Source organism: Pteropus vampyrus, unplaced genomic scaffold (genome assembly GCF_000151845.1).
Source record: "Pteropus vampyrus isolate Shadow unplaced genomic scaffold, Pvam_2.0 Scaffold10, whole genome shotgun sequence".
Classification (NCBI taxonomy): domain Eukaryota; kingdom Metazoa; phylum Chordata; class Mammalia; order Chiroptera; family Pteropodidae; genus Pteropus; species Pteropus vampyrus.
This window is the reverse complement of record NW_011888791.1, coordinates 6,122,875-6,129,067: the sequence shown is the minus strand read 5'-3', so window position 1 is coordinate 6,129,067 and position 6,193 is coordinate 6,122,875. Positions and strand designations below refer to the sequence as shown.

The following is a 6,193-nucleotide window of genomic DNA, read 5'->3' as shown; positions in this document are numbered from 1 at the left end:
TTACATAATTGTCTTATTCTATTCTTCATTCCTTTAATTTATTAAACTTTGCTTTATACTTAATCATAAGTGTATTAGGAAAATCTTGACTTGTGATTTTTATAAACAGTACCTAACTACTTCTCATTTTAGATTTATAGATAATCTATTTTAGTTGAGACTCAATTTAAATTTTCTGTTTTTCATATATGACCATCCTACCCTGAAACAAGCCTGATCCCATCTGATCTTAGAAGCTAAGCAGGGTCGGGCCTGGTTAGTACTCGAATGGGAGACCACCTAGGTAGACCAAGTGCTGTAGGCGTAAAAAATATACATATATTTTTTAAATAAGGGATTGTAAGCTGACAAGGTCCTTGCAATCTGTGAAGTAAATCAAGGGTTTTCTTGCCTAAAAAAAAAAAAAAAAAAAAAAAAAAAAAAATTCTGTTTTTCAATTATTAATTTTCTTTCCTATTTAAAAAGTGTATGTCACTTTTTTTGTATTTTTTTCTCTTCCTTTTCTCGCTTATTTTCTATTTTCATATTTTACTTGGTAAATCACATTATATTTCTGTCCATCATATATCATGAACTAGTGTGGGAGAAATAAAAATTAGGAGGACTAAGTGCCAGATCCACTTTTTCTATTAAAGTATATGTCAGGGTGGAGAGGTACTTCACATAATAATTTATTCTTCCATTTGTGACATTAGGATAGTTCTTATATCCTTAAACAGAGAATTCTAAAGGGTAGTTTATTTTCTTATAATAATTTTTTGATAGTTTTCCTTATGCAGCTTATTAAAATTTTAACTCATTTTGATAATGTAACTATTATTAACTGAATTGTGGTCCCCCAAAACTCCTATGTTGAAGCTCTACACCCCTTTCTCCATCAAATGTAAATGTATTTGGACATAGAGACTTTAACGAGGTAATTAAGGTTAAATGAGGTTATTAGAGTGGGTGCCTATTCTAATAAAACTGGTATCCTTTAAGAAGAGGAAGAGACATCGTGAGTGTGTGCACAGAGAAAAGCCCCTGTAAGGACACTGTGAGAAGGCAGTGATCTGTAAACCAGGAAGAGAAGCCTTACCAGAAACCAACCTTGCCAGCACCTTGGTCTTAGAATTCCATCCTTCAGAACTGTGAGCTAATAAATTTCTATTATTCAAGATACCCAGTCTGTGGTATTCTATTATGGCAGCCCAAGTAGACTAAGAGAGTAACTAAAGATGTACACTCTAATGTCAAATTAAAAAAAAAAATAGTTTTAATCATAGCAGGTGTTTCCAATTACTTGAAAATAACACTAACACATTACGAGAACTATAGCTCATACTGGTTATAAATTAATCTTACTGAATGAAATTCACAAAGAAATATGCACTTCTCAAACAAATCAGACTGCTTTTTTGAGTATTGGTGAGCTACGATTATTTCGTCTGATATCGAAATATAGGTAGATATCCCTCAGGTAAGTTCTCACTCATCGTAGTATGCCATTTTAATTTTGTCTACTCCATGACTATAATTTTCATCTAAATGATGATAATTTCTAATTCTTTATCTTCAGCTGACATATCTCCAGAACTGAAATCCAGTTTAGTAAAACACTTGCTAGACGCATACATTTGTTGTTCTCTGAGCATTCATATCTATACATATTCCCCTACATATGAGCACATCCTTCTGTATTTATTGTTACAGGGAATAGAACCATAAATATATCCAATTTCAACTGCCAAATTTAATAAATGTCTAAGCCAGTAGGGTCAATGACCTAGATACATCTCAAATTTTATCATATTGATCTCTATGTATTTATCACAATATAGGTACACATCATCTCAACCTTATGTCACAACTCCTTCCAGTTCCATTCCTCATGTCCTTACATCCATTCTTTACAATATAGCAAGAGAGAGCTTTCTATATTCCAAATTAGACAGACTTCAATGCTCTCAATTGCCAGAAAATGTTCATATGTTTTCATGAGGTTTATAAAATGGGTCATAATCTGCCCCATATTACCTCTTTCTTCTATTCTAATTCTTACTACTCCCTCTTTTCAGGTGTGCTTCAGTTATGTTGAAATAATTCTAGTGTCTTAAACAGGCAACAATAATAATTACAGCTAAAAATGTAGTAATAACAATAACTGATAGCATATTTATTGATCACTTACATTTGGTTAGTAACTTCACAAAACACACATATACACAAGCACATAAAATCTCCAAAACATAATTTTGATACAGATCATATTATCATTGGAATTTACCAGAATCTTAGAAATTAAATGACCTCTACAAAATAGTTCAGCATCAGAATTTAAATCCAAGTCTTCGAAATGCAAATATATGAGTCTACATTGACTCCTATGAATTCTCTGACTCTGTGCCATACATGGTTCCCTCTACCTAGAAATCTCCATCTCCTTTTCGCATTCCCAGTCTTATTTGATTTTTAAGGTTTGACATCAACAAACCTTCCATGATATAATGCCCTTCATCAATAAATAATGACTTAAATTCTTCTATTATTTGATTTAGGGCAAAGACACATATTTATTATACATTCAGTATATATGTGTACTTTATATAAATAAAGTTTAAATTACATGGATATATATAGGGATATATATAACAGCAACATTTGTTCATAGGTTCTAGAATCACTTACTTTTGAATTTTCATTGTTTAAACACTATTTATTTTGTTAAATTAAATTCTTCTGCTTCGATATTCTTTAATTAAAACATATTAATGGTCAGTATTTCCTTGAAAGCTAGTTAAGAAATCTTTATTTATGCATAATTGTTTTGCAGATAACAGTATTAAAAACAAAGGTACAAGTTAGACCTCTACTTGGGATATTTTTAAATATTTTTTGTCCACGTGGTTAATTAGAAATCAAACCCTGTAATACAAATTTTATAAATCAATGCTGATATGAATTTGGGTTGCTCTATTAAATAACCATGTGGTCCAGATGCAGTGCTCTATTCTCTCTCTCTCTCTCTCTCTCTCTCTCTCTCTCTCTCTCTCTCTTTCTTCCCAGGCATTCCTCTTAAAGAACCTACATACAAACTTACTTGCTGACAAACTCACTCACTCTGAGCTCCAGTGCTGGGGCAGCAGCTCAAAAAACACATAATGAGAGGAACTTAATTGTGTGCTTTAGGGTGAGGGCTGGAGGGCCAGCTGTATCCCAGACAGAATTGCTGACATAAGACATTGTTCTTTTGTTGAGCCCTCCCCCTGCCCAGCCACCACGTACAAACAGGCTCCAAATCTGAGTCTATATCAACCTGCTACCACTGTTTGCCCTACCCTGGTGATTTCCTGAGACCTCCCCCCACTCAACTTTCAGTCTGTCTTGGCTAGCTCTGCGGACTTTCCTAAAATCACTCAAAGGTTCATAAACCCCAAACAAACAGTGGTTGATCTTTGCATGCCCTATACCTTTTACAAAGAAGCCCCAAGTCCAGCATTAACAGCATCTAACCTCAGTTTGCAACTTAGTCTCTACCAGGTACATCCAAGCTCAGTACGAGTGTCATCCATTTTCAGATCACTTTGTAGATCATACTCCGTGATCCCAAGCAGGCCATAGGCAATGGCTAACCTTGACCTACAACACAGGCTCTCCCCACAAAAGGCCCCAGAAATAACACACTCAGTGATCAGCTTCAGACCACACCAGACACTACCCAACCACCTCCACAAATGACACATCAAAGGGGCAGACTAGGCAGGCACCAGAACCCCGTTAAAGTGAGTCTCAGTCCATGCGGTAAGCCCCTACATTACAGCTTCTCCACTATAGTCACAGCAGTGTATTGGTTGTGAGGACAACCAGTCAACCTGAGGGTCAATCCTTCTCACTGATGCCCCGGCAGTAACCAAAGCTCATCTGCAACATGGGGTCACAAACAACCTACATAAAGAACACAGCTAGAGCACCTAGTTTAGGTGAACCAGGGATATTATGCCACTGTGCTCCGCAGGACACCACTATATAAAGTCACTCTATCAAGATCGGGAGACATAGCAGCTCTACCTAATATAAAACAAACAAACACAGGGAAGAAGCTAAAATGGCAAGATAAAGAAATGTGTCCCAAATGAAAGACCAGAACAAAGCTCCATAAAAAGAACTAAACAAAATAGAGACAGGCAATCCACCAGATGCAGAGTTCAAAACACTAGTTATAAGGTTGCTCAATGATCTCATTGAGAAGTTCATCAAACATAAAAATAAAGATACAAAACAAAAAAAGATCCAGTCAGAAATGAAGAATACAATAACTGAAATAAGAATACTTTAGAAGGAACCAACAATAGATTAGATAAAGCAGAAGATCAAATCAGTGATTAAGCACTCAAGGTGGCAGAAAACACGCAATCAAAACAGCAAAAAGAAAAAAAAATGTAAATGAGGATAGTTTAAGGGGCCACTGGGACAACATAAAGTGTACCCAAATCTGCATCATTGCAGCAGTAACAGAAAGAGAAGAAACAGAGCAAAGAATTGAAAACCTATTTGAAGAAATAAAGGACAGAAACCCTCTCTAACCTGATGAAGGTAATAGACACACAAGTCCAGGAAGAGCAGAGAGTCTGAAACAAGATAAACCCACAGAGGCCCATGCCAAGACATATCATAATTAAAATGTCAAAGGTTAAAGACAAAGAGAGAATCTTGAAAGCAAGAGAAAAGCAGTTACAAGGGAGCTCCTATAAGTCTGTCAGCTGATTTCTAAACAGAAACTTTGCAGGTCACAAAGGATTTGCAAGAAATATTCAAAGTAATGAAAAGCAAGGACTTACAACCAAGATGACTCTACCCAGCATAGCTATTATTTAAAATTGAAGGACAGATAAACAGCTTCCAAGACAAGAAGAAACTAAAGGAGTTCATCAATTCTAAACCAGTACTATAAGAAATGTTAGAGGAACTTCTTTAAGAGTAATATGAAAAAAAGATAAAAAATATGAGTAATAAAATGTCAATAACTACATATCTATCAACAATTACTTCAAATATAAATAAATTAAGTAGATAGAGTGGCTGAATAGCTAAGACAAGACCCTTACATATATTGCCTACAAGAAACTCACTTCAGATTAAAAGACACACACATATTAAAAGAAAAAGAATGGAAAAAAGATATTTTATGAAAATGGAAACAAACAAAGAATATTGCTGGGGTAGCAATATTTATACCAGACAAAGTAGACTTTAAAACAAAGGCTGTAACAAGAGGCAAAAAAGGACCCAGCTACTCCACTTTTGGGTATTTAGCTGAAGAAACTCATAACACTAATTCAAAAGACATATGCTTCCCTATGTTCACTGCAGCATTGTTTACAGTAGCTAAGACACGAAAGCAAACTGAGTGTCCATAGGTGGACGAATGAATAAAGAAATGGTAAATATATGCAATGGAATATTACTCAACCATAAAAAATAAAGAAATATTGTCATTTTCAACAACATGGATGGATCTAAAGGGTATTATGCTAACTGAAATGGGTCAAATAAAGACAAATGCCATGTAATTTTATTTATATGTGGAATCTAAAAGACAAGATAAACGAACTAAACAGAAAAAAACTCAGAGATACAGAGAACATTTTAATGGTTACTAGATGGGAGGGGATTAAAGGGGATAGGTAAAAAAGGGAAGGGATTAAGATATGCAAGTTGCTAGTTGTAAAAACAATCAGGGATGTAAAGTACAGCATGGGGAATATAGTCAATAGTATTGTAATAACTATGTATGATATCAGATGGGTATTAGACTTATCAGTGTGATTATTTTATAAATTATACAAATGCCTAATCATGATGTTTGTACAACTAAAACTAATATAATATTGTATGTCAACTTTAATTAAAAAAATAAAAAAATATTTTAAAAATTATTATCAACAGATAAATGAATAAAGTGCATATATACATATAATGGAATATTATTCACATTAATAAAGAAGGAAATCCTGCAATGTTCAACAATATAAGTAAATTTTGAGGACACTATGCTAAGTGAACTGAGCCAGTCGCAGAAGGACAAATATTGCATGATTTCACTTAACATAAGGTTTCTAAAATAGTCAAATTATTGAATTAAAGGATAGAATAGTGGTTGTCAGGGGCTGAGGGTAAGGGAAAATGGCAAATTGCTAATCAAAGGACATAAAGT

The 6,193-nt window shown here is 34.2% G+C and overlaps 1 protein-coding gene and 1 pseudogene across 1 annotated transcript in view; one reads left to right on the top strand and one right to left on the bottom strand.

The window, feature by feature from the left end:
• The window catches only part of MDGA2 (MAM domain containing glycosylphosphatidylinositol anchor 2), an 815,380-nt gene that overhangs the window by 325,490 nt on the left and 483,697 nt on the right, over positions 1-6,193 (bottom strand). The gene's annotated exons all lie outside the window — the stretch shown is intronic.
• On the top strand, positions 185-304 carry LOC111731005 (annotated as a pseudogene).